The following is a 17,990-nucleotide window of genomic DNA, read 5'->3' as shown; positions in this document are numbered from 1 at the left end:
CGTTATAAACCCCATAAAAGGATGACTGTTTTTTTCTTTTTTTGCACAGAAACATGTTTTAGGCCTTTATTAAGTTTTCACTTTAAAACACAGCAACATAGAAATGCAATCACTTGTTCTATTAGTTAACTATGTGCAATATTACCTTGCAGAACATCCAATTGGCAGTGTAATATTTTGTACTTATATTCATTACTTTCTTATTTTCTCCTTCTGACCCTACAGCAGAAGGGCCTCGCTTTCTAATGAGAAATGTAAATTACTGTGTGAACGGCTTCGAGAAATAAAGCTGAATTTATTTGGATTAAGCAGTGGTGGGAAATACAATTACCGCAAACAAACACGCAAGAAAAAAAAATAATAAAGATTAAAAAAAGTTTTATAAGAAACAATTTAATGAAGTTAATTATTCTGCAGATGTATGAAGTACAAAACAATCGGGCTGTATGTTCTGGTGGTGTAGTACAGTGTGGCGGAGAGAACTGAGATTAATTGCAGGCTCTTGAGTCATGTGATTCTGTGGTTCTCATACAGCGCTTCCTCCTATACTTACTGCTTACTGGAGCCCCTGTGAGGTGATCATAAGGAACTGGAGGGTGACTGTTAGAATCTGTAGATGCCTGTGTGTTTGTGTTTTCTAAATGAGATAGCTGTCCATACGCGCAGGGACTTGGTTGGCATTGTTAGGCAGCCTGTCCGCCACTACCGCCGTTCAACCCAAGGAGCGTCTGACATGTGTCACGTCTGAATTGTTCCAGTTCGGGAGTGACGTGTTGTGTGCAGAAATCGCAGCTGGGATGACGCGGCCAACTAACTTATACGCCCTCCCTGCTCATGGCCAGTGTCCAAACTGGTGTCTCTTTTAAGCCAGTACATATATAACTATGTCATTTAATCATTGATTTAGGGGATTTAAGAATAATACAGCCTGGTTTTGGATGTCCTTGATACCTTTAGCTCATATTCTGCGTGAGTGGCTTGGTTCTGGCTCTTAATTATGCGCAGATCAGGCCGGTTGGTGGTCGGCTCTAGACACTTTCCTGGAACAAGCTGGGGGATGCGTTTGCCCAGGTGATGGAGGTGGAATGTGTGGGAAACAGACTTCCGTTTCCTTCTGCTTTCCTAAATCTGACTCTGCTTTTAGTGTTTCGTCAGCATTTATTCCCTTGCAAGGACAAAGGATGAAGAGTTCATTTCTGTTCCCTCTATTAAGAGCTCCTCTCGGACAAAGGAAACGTGATTGGGAATGTTCTTATCCATTAGCATTTCTATAGAAGCATTAAAAGAATCTTAGAAAAGGTGGGAAAGGGAAATCTTTCTTTAAAGATGACTTATCCATTCTATTCAGACCGTTTAGTCGTTTATATCCACGATGTTGCTTTCTGAAGCTTTTTTTTCCTGTCAGTTCTTAACTAGAAAATACCTGTTCCTGTTTTTTAAGAGACCTGGGCACGTTCTTCGAGCTTCAAATTGATCTTTTCACTGTGAGAGAAAGTTGCTTTAGAAACGTAATCCATAATCCTCAACTGTAGCAAGTTACTTGTGTAAGGAATTACCTTTTTAAATTAGCAAGGATCTGTACGGAAATCATTTTAAAAAGGCATCAGCTACAGCAACCTATGTAGTCTAACTATAATACACTACAGTTCTACTATACTATATATTGGTTACTTTATTAAGTAACGGCTTACTTCCTAACAGCTGTGCCCCACATTGTTTTAATAATCCCTTACACAAGTGGTTTGTAAATGTAATGGATTACAAAAATATCCACATTTGTTTCCATGTGTGGGTGAGGTCCCGATCCCGGGCTAGAATTCACCTTTTTGTACAGGTCTTAATAATATTGATATAATTTATTATAAATTAATAACATGATATATATATATAAATAAAAAGTCACACTATTAGATTTCCAGGACTGAAGCTGATCTATGCTCCAGCAGTAGCCAGGAAATGCAATACAAATCATAGTACTTTATCAGTGAGCGAGTAATATCACAGGTGTATAGTCAATGCCAGTGTATAAGGCCTCTGCTGCATTTCCTCTAAGTGGATTTCTGTGCCAAAATGTTGCAGTTTCGATAGTAAGCAATGTGGCCGTTTTCATATTCCTTTCCCTTCCATCAGTGTACTTGTTCCCTCTGCTCTGCGGTACCGTTTTCTGAGCTGGCTTCTCTTTGTCATCCCTACACGCGTGCCATTGATCCATTTTTATACCCGACCGGTTGAAAAATGTCAGGAAGTGCAAAAGAGGCTTCTAAACCCCCCCCCCACGAGCCGTCTGTATTTGACTCGGCAGCTGTTTCAGCTCGGCAGCCACGTTGTTCTCCGAGGGGCTGTGAAGTCGACGCGGTGGCGCTGGCGGAGAGCAGGCCCGACGCGCACAAAACGGGCCTTTTGCAGCGAGTCTGACACCTTCTCCAGTGCCGCGCTGTTGTTTATGTTGACATGGAGCCCCGGCGCCACAGTCTATAGTAAACAGCTCAAGGGGTTTGATGATTTTTAATGAAGCGACAAGCAACACATGGTACTTGAACGCGGGAGGAAAAAGCAGTGCAGTCACAGCATATAGGCTGACGTCTCCTCTGACTGTACGCGGAGAAGAAACTTTTTTGATTTTTTGGCTCCGCGCCCCGCGCCGTATTTTAAATTACAGAAGTACATAATTGAACCCGAATGGATTTATTTAGCTCCGGGAGAGGCTTGGCACAACCGTCGGCGTGCTCCTAGGTGCTAGCTACACCGGGTTTTTTTTCTCGCAACAGGATGTGTCTGCCTTGTCAGACGAGCAGCGGTGTTAAAATAGCTGCAAGCTCTTAATGAAGGCAGGTCTAGCCTGAAACCCCTGTCTCTATGACATTAACTGCACAAAATATGCAGCATCCGCCTCGAGTCACACACACCGAGGGAGCTAAGTGATCGTGGATCCTGGGGTACTTTGAAATGGTCTTTCGCTGCATTTCGAGTGAGAAGAGTCGCTCAAAGGGAAGGGATACCTCAATTCTTAACTGTCATCGGGGACTTTTCATTTCCTTTGTATGGACTTTGGGACATGACTTTGGCATGCGTTCTTTTAGCAATGCATTCCTCACTGTGTATCGCCATGCTTCTGCGATAAATCCACTGTGCTTTCCATGAGAACATGAGGAAGGTGGCTATGCAGCGTGCCTCACTCACTCACAGGGCTGCTAGTGGCTGATTGATCTGAGGATCCCCTCCCGCGAAAGAGGCCAGGGCTCTAACAGCATGGCTGGGCAGTTCACTCGTTCCACGCGATCCTCTGCCGTTCCCCTGGTGCACAATAAACCCATTTCCTGGCTGTCAAGCAGCAGTGCTCTCCGGGCAGGTAGGGCCCTTCCGAAGAGGGTTCACCGCCCGGAGCTTTGCATCCGCGTGACGTCCTGGCAGCAATCCCAGCATGCTTTGGGAGACAGGCGCCTTCCCAGCGGCAGCGGGGCCTCGGTGCGCGCGGCGACGAAACAGCGCGGCGCAGCGGTTCCCCCGCTGGGCGCTGCCTGGAAGCGGGGGAGGCTTTCCAAGCGAAGTCTGTCGCGTTCCTTTTAAGCAGCGATGTTTACACTGACACATGTGACGGTCCTGTAAAAATCAAACAATGTCTTTGGCGCGGGCCCCAGTCTCCCCCTGTTAAGTGGCACTTGAGATTTCTATGGAGGGGGACAGAGAGCTGGAAATGAGAGGGGGCAGGGAGGGAGGGGGGCGTGGGGAAGTGGCTGAGTGTTTACACAACGAGTGCCAATAGGCATTACGAAGGCCCCGTGGAGTGCTTTCAAACAAGGCTGTTAGCACTCACAACACGGGGAGGAAGAGGGTGGAAGCTGGTGGCGCAGGACAGCAGCACGAGTGCAGCTGACATTTGCTCAAAGTAGTAGTATTTACCATGATCATGCTGCGCTGATCTGTTTGCGCTTGTAATCGTCAGAGAACAGTGTTTACAGAATGCCTGGACCTTTGTGTCTACATCCATTATACAACCGTTGCATTGAGACAGAATCGTCAGCGCTGACTTTAGAAAACCCTCAAAACGAAGTCCTACTCCCATGGAGAGACGCTGCAGACATCTGGGATGAGACAGCGCGCTGCCTCTGTGAGATCTGAGCCGAAGGTCAGGTGTGGAGTTTAGATGTTTAAAAGAGAATTTAAATAGGGGCTTTCTCGGGTAGAAAGGGGTTCCTCTGGGGAACGGGGCCACGGGTGGGAGTCAGGGACAGTGAGCAGGGCGGCGCGGCGGCTCTGTGGCTAAGGATCTGCGCCTGTGGCTGGAAGGGTGCCAGTTCGAATCCCGCGGCCAGCAGAGAAATCCTACTCCGTTGGGCCCCTGCGCAAGGGCCTTAACCCCAACTGCTCCAGGGGCACCATATAAAATGGCTGACCCTGCACTCTCTCCCTTCTCTCCCTGTCTGTGTGTCTCATGGAGAGCAAGTTCGGGTAGGCCAAAAGACAAATTCCTAATACAAGAAATTGTATATGGCCAATAAAGTGATCTTTCTTTCTACTACACAGCTAACGACAGGCAGGTAGATGTCTGTTAGAAAGAGTGACGTAAGAAACCTTACGAATGTTTACTACAGGAGAAACAGCTTTTCTTTCACTTCCTGAATCTCCTCTTTCATCACCTTTCATTCATTTTATTTTTCTTTCCCTGGTCCCCAAGCCCTGTCCCTGTACCTGGGTGTTATAAATGTTATAAATGCATTCTTTCCCTCATGTATATTTGATAGGAGACTCCGGCCCTAATCTGATAAAAGTGCACTTCGCCTGTGGTGTCTTACAATAAGCCTCCCGCGCTAGTGCAAGGGGGAAAAATCAATAGCGATTTATAATTTACAATCGCAAAAACCTATCACTTTTTATGACTCTCCATCCAGGCTCATTAATATTGCATCAAGACGCACACTACTGCATGGGTCCCGACGGAGGGGTGGTTTTTCGGGGGGCGATCAGGAGGAGGCTGTAAAATAAGGGGGATCTGTCCGGCACACCTTAAGAATTTACAGGCGGGGAAAAATTCCTACATGCACGCCCTCTGGAGAACAGGTAGTCCTTCACTTTGATGATGAATGTGATGATCAAGAAGGACTTGGCAAAATCTCTCACCCCCTCTGCCTGTCGGTCTCGATGTGCATGCCAGAGACCCTGGTATAGGTTTGATTTGTTTAGGACTTGGGATGGGAGATTGAAGCCGAGCGACACATTCCAGGATTTCTGTGAATAAAAGATACTGGTGCTAGGACAAAATCTGTAACTGTTCAATGTATGTGAGCATTTGAAAATGAAGCACGAAACAGATTTTGTTTTATACCATAGCACTCAGGTAGCACATTGTACACTGACTGGGAAGTCAAAGCAAAACGTTTGTGTTTTTTTTCTCCTGCTTGTGACTTTATGCTCCAGCAGAGTTATTTGACACTGCTAGATGGCATGTTGTTTCTTTTTATTGGTGCCTTTCTAAAACAAAATCAGGGTGGGTTTCTGAGGTTTTCTGTGCTCTCCTTTTGCGTTTGTCCTAATGAGTTCATTTTAGGGCCAGCACATGTGTCGTTTGCGAAGGAACCAGCCTATACCCGAATTGTAGGTGTCTGTGGTTTTAAAAGGAATGTATCTGTGGAAAGATTGTTGAGCAGACGATTTTACTCAGCAAAATTGCCTACTTTCTCCTATAAAATTATTTTTGTTAATGCCTGTACGTTTATTCTGTTTGGATTTAATATAAAGGCTGCTTTTTCCGTGTCTTTCAGATTTGCAACGCTAAATATCCCCAGAGACATGAATAACCAAACACAAAGGGCTATTTTGATAAATAATTTAAGAATCAGTATTTGGGGACCTTAAAAGTCATGCTAATTTTAAGTCAAGATTTTTTTTTACTCAAACCAGTAAGAAGAATGTTATTTTCATTGCGCGGTTCTTTGAACATCTTCAACTTAACTTGTATTTGTTTTTGGATTTTAATTATTTACAACTTTTTGATGCCTTAAGGACAAAGAACCACTGTCCTCTCGTACTGTAATCAAACCCTTAAGCCATAGAGTCTAATTACCCAGCAGAAGAAAGAACTAAGTGTGTTCTTTTTTTAAACTCGAGTGTGCCATTATTCTTGCATATAAATTTCTGTTGCTTAAAATTGTACTCAGTGGAGGATAAGTAATATTAACGTAACAGTAAAGCATGCTTTTTTCTTTCATGATTTTTTATTGCATTTTTAGAAAGATATAAACTAAAGTAATAACTACCAGCTAGTTGCTGCAATGGAATAATAAATATAACCAATAGAATATATTATTAAAAAGGTAAATTAACGTAGAATCAAAGTGTCCATAGAATCAAAGCATCTAACTGAAAAAAAAAATGATGCATGTTTTTTCCATAATTAAAAAAGAAAATAACTGCCCATGGAGTTTCAACTTCAATATGAAAATGTGAGCTACACATGTCACACTCATGCTTTGAACGTTATTTTCTCTCCTAAGTTATATGCACAGTATAAATCTTACCAAAAATTGCAGTTACATTAAACTAGGCTTTCCTGAAAAGTGCACAAGCTCATGGTTTGCTCATAGGCTCACAATGCCTCATTTTCCCTCGGTGATTTTAGAAATAAAACTCAAAGTTGGAAACCTCTGATGAATACCCTCTCGGATGTAATTGTGTGAGTGTGGTTATCATAATTAATCGTAAGGATGCGGTGTATTTAGGTCATGTGCGCCGAAGAATTTCCTGTAGAATATCATACATTCTTGCAGATCAGTCACTAGTCACCAGAGAGTGAAAGAGAAAACTCCTGTTGAGTTCTGCAGCTGTCCAGATGTTTCACACTCTGCAGGTGGTGGGGATACAGGCTTTCCAAGTCTTTCTAACCTCTGTTCCTGATAGTTTTTTATTCCAGCTGTGCTCTTGATTACTTAATTGAGCCCCCCAATAATGAGACTAATGAAATAATAACAAACCCCAGTTTAACCAATAATGAGACCTTTCCGAACCGTCTTCAGTTCAGGAACTGGCACAGATTCCACATTCCCTCTTTAAAAAATTCCTCCGTAACTTGAAAAGGTCCTCCTTTTTAGAGTGGGCAGAAGGATTCGGAAGGGCAGATCAGATAGATGAGCAGCCCCCGAAAGGCCAGGAGGGTGGAAGAACGGCGGCCAGTACCCACTGGTGACGCCAGGCCCCCCGAGTGGGATGTCCTGCTGGTAAGACGCCGAGAGTGGTGACTCGGGGTAGTGGAAAAGCTTGGCACTGCTCGGCGCCGCGTGCGCAGGGGCCCGGGCCGTGTGCCGTGATTGGTGTGTTAAGAGCCGCTGTCTGGCGGCTGACTGACAGGCCCTATTGATTTCCAGAGGCCCTTGCCGTCATCAGTTTTCAGCCTCACAGCAGCCACATGTCGAGGTCAGGGCCCACCAGGGTTCATCCAGCCAGCCAGCGCTGTCCAAGAGTGAAGAGCTGCTGAAAGAAAATCAATCATGTCATAAGTGGGAGGCATCAAACGGCTTCTTCCACTACCTTCAGCCCAGGCACCCCCCCACCCCCCCTCCTCAGCCTGCCTCTCTTCAGAAGACTTGGCATATGTCAAGTGGACTGAGGCGAACGGGGCCCTGCCTCCTCCCTCGGCTCGCTCGGCTCTTCGTCCACACCATTCCTGGTTAGGCCGCGGGACTGGGAGTGGCCCGCACAAGATCCACACGTGTGCCTTCCCTGCATTTCCCAAAATGTAGGAAAAATCCCCTTGGTGCATGGCTGGGTCGAGGTTGGCGGACGCTGGAGCGAGCGGATTCGGGGAGTGGGGCCGTGGGGTGAGGGAGAGGGCAAGTCAAGGCTGGTGCCAGCTCTGGCTGACTCCGGTGGCAGTGCCATATGGATCAAGAAGATCGTTAAAGTGAACGGGCACATGAAAGTGCCTCTTGTGAGTCGTAGGTCACGAGCAGAATGAAAAACGCAGAGTGCTGACACCAGAAAGGGTGTTATGGCCACACTAAGAATATATAATATATATAACATATAATATATACCCTAATACTTAATATAATGTATACAGTAATATATAATATATATATATAATATATAATATCCCTAATTCCTGTGCATTTTGCACACATGGTGCTGGCTCAGCCGGAGTCCGATGGCGCCCTTGTGCGAGATGTGTGCAGCGCCGAGCGGGATTAGTGCCGTGCCTATCCCTGCATCCGTGCAGGTAGAGCCACCTGGGAGGAATTCCGTGCAGCTGCTCCCTTATTTGCCAAGACAACACGATCGCTTAAACCTGGGCACTTTTAATATCAGGGAATTACGAAGAAAAAAAAAAATGCGAGTCCCTAAAGTGTGCCATAAGGAGCAGGCAGTTCAGGCAGCATAAACAACAATAAATCATAAGCTGTTGACCTTTAATAGTTGTGTTTTTCTTCTGCGCTATAAACAAGTCTTCCTCCAGTATAGTGTGGGTGATTTTGGCAGGAGCGCTGTATTGCTTCATATTTCTGCTCCCCTCAGGTGACTAGTGTCGCCATGGTGACTTCCGGCCCTAATGAAGAAAAACCCAATTAGTGATGAAGCTGTTGATTGGTTTGCGGCGATAATTAACACAGGTGATGTTAATTGGTTCCCATGAAACCAGCTTAGAGTGAAGGGAGGGGGGTGGGGGGGGGAGAAAAAAACCATTCTAAATTATTATACCATGTTGCTTTATTGCTTGTGAAACTTCTGGAAGATTTTAATATGCATACCCAGGTCCCCTGTGAGTAGCAGTAGGATGCAGTAGAAAAATAATTTAATCAGCCTCATTATCAAATCGAGGACAACCTGAGCTAGGTGTTCTTCACGTCAGTGGGAAGAGGAAGGGGGGGGGAGAGACGATTGCCGGGGTCACGGCTGTGGATAGGGAGACCCCCGGGGAGGCACGGCCGAGCGCGCCGAGACGGCGGGGCGCCCTGGCACCCCGGTAGTGCAGAAGGATCGCGTGAGGCCTCACACTCATGTCGGGCGCAGTGCTTCTAGATCTGGTCGTTCAGCCCCGCCTGTCACGGGCTCGTAGCGGGAAGCTGGGTGAGGAGGGAGGGGGATACGGTCTCCTTTCTGACAGGGTGGTAGGGGCAGCCCAGGAGCACAGTGTTGAGCACGGTGTTGAGCACGGAGCTGAGCGCAGGGGGAGCTGTGCTTGGCCAGCAGTGGTCGCCCAGCCCCTCCTGCAGGCTGCTTCAGCTCAGCTGTTCACCTCCGGCTTCGCTCATTAGGGGACAATGCCCGGCGACCTGTCGGAACCAGGTCCCACTGGACGTTTATCTCGGATATTGGGTATCTGGCAGTTCTTGCTTCAAACCGACTGGCGTATTAACCGGCATCAAGTGTGCAAAAAAGGTGTGAAAAGTTAGGGAGTGGCAGGACACAGTGCGTGAGGTACTCACACCTCAGGTCCTTGGCTAATATTGGCTAAGATCACTCACCGCAGGCTGAGGGTGTGGAGTCAACAGGCTCCATTCACTGGGTTATTAAGTAGCTAAACAGCTGGGCTTATCCCCAGCACTTTCGCTTTATCTATTGCTCTACAGACGGCAGTACCACGACAGTGACCTCTGACCTGTGCATTCTGCACCCACAGGGATGCGATTAGTTATTGGGGGGGGGGGGTGATTGTTAGACCTTTTCAATGGAGTCAGGGTTTGAGCGCAGCCTAATTTGCAACCATGTCTCTGGTTTCCAGAACACCAGGCGGTCGTGTGACACTTCACCCGCCTGCCATGTCGATTTGATCACTTTGAAAAAAATCTTTTTTTCCCCGCTCCTTGCCTTCGCGGCTGCTGTGTCACTGTGCCACTGTCCTCGTCCCCGAAACCCATCGGGACCCCGTGCCCCTAAACTCCCGTCGTTTGTGGTGATCGCCCCCGGTTTTCGGCGTCCGGCATTGGGTGGGCAAAGTAAAACCAGAAAGCACAGAACTGCCTGCGAGAGAGAGGCATGAATGATGCATTACCTGCTGAAGAAACACTCACTTGTCATGCCGTTTCGCCAAAGTGATGTTAACTACCTCTTGAGAGCTCTGTTTGATGATGGCGGGGCTCAGAAATGGGATCATTAGTCCGCTGCTCCGATTAGGATGCAGCCACACTTGACTAACCCCACTCCTGCTGGACAGCTTGGGACAGCCAGGATCTTTTTTAAAATGATTATTATTTTTACCGTTGTTGTTATTATTTTTCAATATACTTTTTTAGTTTTTTTTCCCCCACTCCCAGACTTTTTGCTTCCTTTATGAGTTAAGCTTGTTTTGCACGTGCCATGCCCAGAGGCTGTAAATTAAGCAAAAAAAAAAAAAGTGGTACACGTTTCTTATTAACTGGGGAACTTGAGATATTATTTTCGTCAACCTCGAGTGCAATGGCTTTCTAACTCGGGAGCAGAAAGAAGAGAGGCTCCTAACGAAATGAAGATGCGATTAAAAACAGGACCTGTTTTCGTTCGCGTCCTTGGGGAGCCCGAGCTGTTCAAAAACAGGTACGAAGAAACCGCCTGGCGACAAACAGGACTAACCCATCTCTGCCCACACACGGCCCTTTACTGAAGCGAAAACAGCCGCAGCAGTGCTCACGACTGGCAGGAGAAAACGCTCTTTTAGGAGGTCTCTAGATGTGTCGAAAAATTACGTTTCCCTGCTTTACTTTTGTTTCTTTATACACCGATTAAATATAGTCAATACTTCAGTTTTAAAATACAGTTCTGGGTAAGGGGTGTGGGCAAAATAATAATTACCGCTATTTCCTTGGAAAAAAAAATCATTTTTGCCGGATAGTGAGAGAATCCGCTTGACTCCCACAGCGCAGTTCTAACAGAAGAGTTTTCCCAGTTGTTTCTGTCACCCCAACATGATAGTGTCGCCCCGACATTGGAGACATCACCCCGGGGTGCACGGCGGAGAGGGGAGACTTTTTTCGAAGCCAGATGGGCAAAAGGAAAAATAAATGTTCTTTAGGGATGCTGGGCTTCGTCGGCCTGGTCTTATAACTGAAGCCTGAGTTATGACGCAGCGCAAAAGGCCTTCTGGCCGCGCTGGCACCTCGTTTTCATTTTCCTTGAACTCTCGCTGTCAGAGAAGACGTTTCAAATATACTTCAATATAATAAATATATTACAAAAATACGGAGAAATAAAGGAATTAAGGAAGGGATTGAAAAAGGGGGGAGGCGTTGCTGGTGATATTAACTCCGCTTGTCGTGTGATGGAGCCGTTGTGGTGTGCATTATCATATTTAAAAAGCTGTGATGACACCATTGTACCAATCGCGATGATTAATTTGCTCATTAGAATAGTGCCGATGGGCTAGCATAATTGCTACATGGATCTTCTTAAGGACGAAGTAGGGTCGACTTCTCAAAGTATTACTCATACAATAAAACGGGAATCAATTTCTTCAGTCAAGCTACAATCTTGAAGGCATTTTACACTGTCTTGTAATTTTCATATCTTTTCATTTTGCTTAATCTACCCCCAGAACCCTATTAATGACAGTGTATTAGGATACCAAATCAACATTTTTAAAACAACGATGATATTTTGTACTTTCCCTTTTTTTTCACTTGTCTCTGGGAGAATGGAGTAAATGAGTGAGCGGATTTTAAAGTGTTTAATGGAATATTCACTGAGCCTAAGAAAATTGCTTTATTATGTGTTAACAGCTGCATGAGTCATTGCTATTGATTGTGTTCTTCGATAGTAACTTGTGATATATTAAGCGTTTGTACCAGTCCTCCATTATGCATAGCAACTGTGGTGAGCTCCCATAACCATTTGTCATCAAACCTAGAAGTGAGAACGCAGGTAATAACAGTGTTATAAACATGCTGCAGTTTGTAACCATATAATAATGTAAGTGTTGCCAAGAATCATACCTTGGATGGATTATCAAAGAATGTCATCAGGTCTCATCATTATTTATTTGTCACGGCAGCGCGTCCAGTCCTTTGATAAAAGTATGATCACGTATGGACGCAAACAGTGCTTGCCGATGCTTTCAGTGTGATTTCCAGGAGGCGTTCCTGTTAAAACCCAGCTCAGCACAGCCTGCCCCATGCCGTGCGGCCTAGGAGAATGATAACTCAGAGTGAGCGAAACTTACTGCGAGGCAGGTTCGCTCGCTTCTGCTGAGGTTGTGTTCTCAGGAATCACTCGAGACAACTGCTGGATGGGGAATTTCTGGATTTAATAGCCACTAGTTACCAAATTAGTGGGACGGGCCCATCTGCAATCTCATCTGTAACGTTCTAATGATGCCAGTAACTGCAAAAAAAAAATCTCTGCAGGAGAGCTGTAAAGTGAGGAAGCACTTTAAACAGGCCCTCTCGATCTAAATAAATAAATACTGCCCATAACCAGGCCTTCCTGCACAGTGTGGGGAGCCATGCATTTTTGATGAAGTGAACAGTGGGCCCCGTGGTGAAAACATCATAAAGGAAGGCGAAACAATTTCACCTGAACCCAGAGGCCCCAAATGAAAAGATTCGAGGTGCTTTTTTCAAAATGATCTCATCCTGTTGCCCTGTAGAATCCATCCGGCTAATTTTATATCCGATTCAGTGTCTGCGCGACACTAGTCCGTTGCAGGGCACCCTGTAACATCTATATGAGAACATCCCATCCGGAAATATTGTGATTTCTGCGTGCGTGTGGATTTTTAAGCCATGCGCTGCTGGCGGGGGAGCAGGTGTGAGCCGCACGCTCAAACACACGGGGGTCACAAATCGGTGGTTCACTCTCCTCACCAGGGGGGCTGAGCCCCTCGACCCCTGTCCCGTCCCTCTCTCTGCATTCCCAACGGCTGCGCAAATTCGGGAAAAAAATGGAAAAGGGCAAACCCGCGCTTTGTCGGCAGCGTTGCCCTGTGGCCGAGGAGCTCCTTTCGGATTGCTGGTGCTCTCGGCTCAGCTGATTTGTTTCAAAAAAAAAAATCGGACTGTTTTCAAAAAACGTCTGAAGACGGGTAGAGGAAAATACTAGGAATATAGACAGCATGGACGGATGTTGGCCCATTGTGTCTTCGGGCATGTAGGGCCAGCAAAATCCTGTTGTTGTTTCCATAACGTTAGTTTTTTACGGGAGAGGATTGTTAGCCTTGTGCCCACCCTCCAACATGGAGGTCCTGGCGCCCGACGGGGGACACGAACCCACTACCCTGAGAGTATGAGTCTCATGCCCTACCAGCAGAGCTACTCGGGGCCGTATAGACAGTATGCTTGCTCATTAAAATTTCGAAATGCATGTAGTGGTGATGCAGGTGGCTGTAAATGCATGTTTACCTCTGTAGCTATAGATAGACCCGTGTGCCGGTGTGCGGTAGGGACCTCCAACTCTTCTGGGTCCACTCCAGACTGGCTCCCAGGCTCCCAGGCTGGCAGCGCTGATCCCATCGGAGCGACAGGGGATTTACAGGCAGGGATTTAATGATGCTCCAGGCAGCGCAAGAGAGGCGTAACAGGTACCCCGCTGGTAAACAGCATTGTCAACAACCCTTGTCCATTACAGCTGTCTGAACAAACTCGACTTTTTATAGCAAGGTTTGGCAGTGTGGACACTTTTATTCACCTCTGCTGAAAGACAAGAAGTTACCAACATCATACTGTTGTTAATACAGCTGCTACTAATAATAACACTAACACTCCTAATACTGTAGTACTAATAATAATAACTACACTCCTAATATTACTAATATTCCCAATACCAATACTTCTATTGCTAATAATAATCTACAAAACTTTCTTTAAATGTTTAAATCTAACATCTACTTACAGTTTTTTACATTTATCTAACCAGAGTTAGATTTCCAGAAGCAACGTTCGTATCACTGGCTTTTTTGTTTTATTAAAATTCCGACCGATTTAGGAAAATCTGATTTTGGCCTCAAATAAAGCCCGTCGGGGAGACCCCCTTGGTGAGGGGTGCCGTACCCCCCGTTTGGAAACAGAGCGCACATGTCTTCCCCCTCCTCGGTGAACTCGTCTCCGGCAGTCAGACGCTTGTCTGCGCTCTTCAAAGTACAGGCACGGGCGGGGGGGGGGGGGAGGGGCTTGCTCACACACACACACACATAGCAGCGCCTGTCAGAAAACTCACGCAGACCTGAAGAGAAAACCTTGTTTGTTCCCCTTAAAGACACTGTCTAAAAAGTGGATGCAGTTTTATTAAGATATGAGTTGAGCCAGCTGTCAGTAATCTTGTCCGATAGGCCAAAAAAAGGCAACAAGCATCGCTCCTTGTATTTTAGGTGCCTGCAGCGAGAGCAGTGGTCTGTCAGGCTGGTGCTTCATGGTAAAACCCTGATAATTGACACTGAGGTCGATATTTGCTATAGTTACGCTTAGCTGAGGATTTTGAATGCACTCCAAGATTAACTTTGCTTCCTGTTTTTTTTGCCCCATCTAGCCTCAACTTCAGACACGGGGTTATGACAAATGTACATTTGTAAAGCAGGCTCCTTTCGACTAATGAGCATAAATCTTATTCAGTGGCTTTCGTTTATGCAAACCTGTTGCTGCAGTTTCCAGTAAAGAAAAAAAAGATTAATTGGCTCCACCTCAGGAGACCCAGTGCCATAATTTAATAGCTTTGGAAGGTTTGTGATTTCGATCTGGCTGGATTGGAAGAGACTGTTAAAAGCAGGTTTACCGCCTCTCTGTTTGTTTCTATTTTTATCAGCTGTGTGCATTTCTTTTTTCGTTTGAGTTTTTCTACAGGGCGTGGCATGTGTGTGTATGGGGGGGGGTGTTTGTCTAGGAGTACAGTCAGTTTTTGATTTCTCTGATATTTATCAGAATGAGACAGCCGCGCCCATCCTCAGTCAGTAGCTCTCTCTCTCTTTTTTTGGGGGGGGTAATTATGGTGGTGGCGAAGATGGTGGAGGTTCCCAGACATGCATCTCAATTAGAAGCCAAAAAGCACCCACCCTACAGCCATGCCATCAGATTTTTGCGAGCGGCAGGTTCTGCAGGATCGCTCATACATGTCGACAAATAACATTATCTGGCCTTTGAACTGGCGCGCCAAGCTGTGGCATACAGCGGTAATAATTAGATCTGTCTTAATGAACCAACAAAACCCAGGGCCTTGGTAGCAATCAGGGAGCTCCTGCCCAGTGGTGCGCTAATGAAGGCAACTGGCCTATAATTTAGTTATTTACTGGAGCATTAGAAGCACATATGTAGCCCTGCCTCGATGGTAATCTGCCCAATAACCAAAGGTGATAGATGGGCGCAGGACATGTGCCCAGCACTGGGCGGGGAGCGTGTTCCTCGTCACATCTTTAGGAATTGGATTAGGAAAAGAACAAAAAAATGGCAATCACAGAAGGCAGCATCAAGACCTCACCAAACCCATCCTGTCGTGTTTGACCCTTTCTTGACCTCGCACTCAGAGAGGGGGCAGTGATGCCTCTGCTAACGGGGCTGTTTAGCCTATCGCCGATAGAACCTGTCCGGTTCTGCGGGTTTCTGATGTGATGTGTGCCGCCTGTCATCTAAGCTCATCCGATACGGGCTGAGACAGAAAACAGCTTGGCACGTGTGCTGGGTCAGCCTCCCGACCAGAGACCAGCGCTCAGACCGCAGAAATTCACTGCTACTTTCCAGATATCCTCAGCGTCCCCACTGAGGGGTTTTAGAACTCCAGAGACTGGAATTATAAATCCGGACTTCTGCGCGCAGAGGGATAGCAGTAGGAAGACTTACAGTGTTTAATAAATAGACCTGCTAAAATATTTATAGTTTACTTCGGGTGTTTTTTTTTTTCTTCCAAGGGTTTCAGATGCACCCCGTTGCCAGGGTTCTCTTAGATTAAAAAAAAAAAAGAAAAAAAAAACCTTGAAATTTAAAATGCGAAATAAATTGTAATATCGTGGCAGAACTTTGATTTTCTACATTTCGTTTTCATTGTGTTTTCATTTGTTTATCCAGGAAGAGACCCACATTTGCAAATGAAAGCGATCCCTTTGATACAGGAGGATACAAATATGACTGGAGCCACAGAAAACAGATATGGGCCCATCATATAAAAGGCAGAAATAGCTCGTATTACTGCTGCTGAATGCATAAACAGGAGAGCAGCAAAGTTCACAAAAACACTAAGTAGTTAGTCAGAGCTAATCAACTGCGTTTTTTTTTTAATTTAAGCCTTCGTAATGTTACACAAAGATGAATGATGATCATACATTGAAAGCTTCACAAATCTGGTGGATATTAAGTTATTGCTAATAATTGAATAAGGGACAGATTCATTCTCTCTTATTCCCTTCCGCAGGGTGATTCATATATGTGAATTCAATCCGGAAGAGTAAAGTTTAAAAAAAAAGTGCCGAAGTGTTGTGTTTTCATATTTGCTGTTTCAATAATTAAAATGCATAAATTCTGCGGCTGCTTTAGTTGTAATTAATTATTCATTAACGACATGTTAATTGCATCCGCGCTTTTGAATATTTAACAAAACGCGAAAACAAGGGGAGAGAATGAGCTGGGGTGCGCGCGACGCGGTGAATATTCAAAAACAAAATTAAAAAGAAATAAATAGAAGGCGAGGGGGAAGGAGGAGAGAGAGGTGTGCTGGGGGTAGTGGGCTCAGAGGCGGGGGGATGTCTGAAATGAAACAGAGATTCCGCATAATAATCGGCAGAAAAATACCAGAGTGATCGCTGGATAATATTTATTTATTTGGGTGGTGTATGATGTGGGCTTTCACTCCCCTCCCTCTCCCTCACTTATCTGGCTCCAGTAGGTAGAAAACCTGGCCTCATTTTTCCTAGACCCCTTTCCTCAAAGTTTAGTTTTTTTTTTCATGGATGGGTCAATCGTCATCTGCCGGAGCTCTTCCAATAAAAAACAGGCCCGGATTCTCTCTCCTGTATTTCCCCGCGCGGGTAGCCTGGGAGTCTTTGTCGCTGGACTGCGGCAGCCCCAGCGAGGGACCGGGAGAGAGGTGGGCCGCTCGGCCTGTCTCAGGTTGCTGGGAGACTGGGGCTGGTCAGCAAACAGGAAACACGGCCTGTGAGACCGGCGAGGTGACCCTGTGCCTTTTTTTTCTAAAAGGATGCCTGGCACCCACAAACCGGCTCTTGCCCGATCCGTCTGAAGGGAGCCTTTTCTCCGCTGTCTTTTCCCCCCTCGGTGGGAAAAGACATCCGCTGTCTGACTTTCCTGAGGAATAGGCTCTCCCAAAGATGTGTCATTTTCAATTTATTTCATCTGCTATTATTCTTATTATTTTGTTGTTTGCACAGCGTGGACCCAGCCTGAAGATGTCTAGCTCGTTTCCTGGGATATGCTCTTGTTGACATAGCTGAATGTTTCCGGTTTTGATCTGATTTTGAACGGAGGGCTGGGGGTGGCGGTTGTTGGGGGGGGGGGCAGCATTCTGGTAGTGGAACTTGTCTGGACTCCCACGTTTCCCTGCTTCGATACCCATCGAGCAGCCTGACTCTCCATCCGCGAAGGCAGGAATGTCAACTGCCGAGCGCTCCGCTCTCCGAGCCGGGCCAGCTGATGAAGCCCAAACCAAGCGGGACCTGCCTCCCGCGCGGTTCACCTCCCCCCCGCGGCGCCAGGCCCGACGACACGCTCTCACGGGCGCCGTCTCTCGTCCCCCCACCCTGGGGCTGTGTCAGGGGGGCGGCTTTGTGTTTCGATCTGGGGATCCAGTTCTTGGGGCGTGTGCGAGGCCTAGCGTTTGGCAGTGCCAAGAGGAGAGTCCTGTGTAGCGCCTGTCGATTTCTTTCATCCTGTTTTTTTTTTGAGGGGAGGATTGAATGACAGACCACGGGCGGAGGTGTCTATATCCGAGACACCACACCGTCATTTTGTCCACCCGATCTGTTTGTGATCAGACTATGGAATGGTGAAGGGGGTACCGGCTGCTCATGCAATGACAGCTCCGAATGGGCCGGGTGGTACCTGCTGCCTGGTACCTGCAGTCAATTGCCTGGGAGGTGCAGCAGGTACCACCTTCAC

General features: G+C 46.3%; 1 protein-coding gene across 4 annotated transcripts in view; it reads left to right on the top strand.

The window, feature by feature from the left end:
- The window catches only part of ebf1a (EBF transcription factor 1a), a 193,793-nt gene that overhangs the window by 60,257 nt on the left and 115,546 nt on the right, over positions 1 to 17,990 (top strand). The gene's annotated exons all lie outside the window — the stretch shown is intronic.

The sequence above is a fragment of the Lepisosteus oculatus genome, chromosome 11 (genome assembly GCF_040954835.1).
Source record: "Lepisosteus oculatus isolate fLepOcu1 chromosome 11, fLepOcu1.hap2, whole genome shotgun sequence".
NCBI classification, from domain to species: Eukaryota; Metazoa; Chordata; class Actinopteri; order Semionotiformes; family Lepisosteidae; genus Lepisosteus; species Lepisosteus oculatus.
Note: the sequence above shows the minus strand (reverse complement) of the source record. Positions and strands in the feature narration are given on the sequence as shown.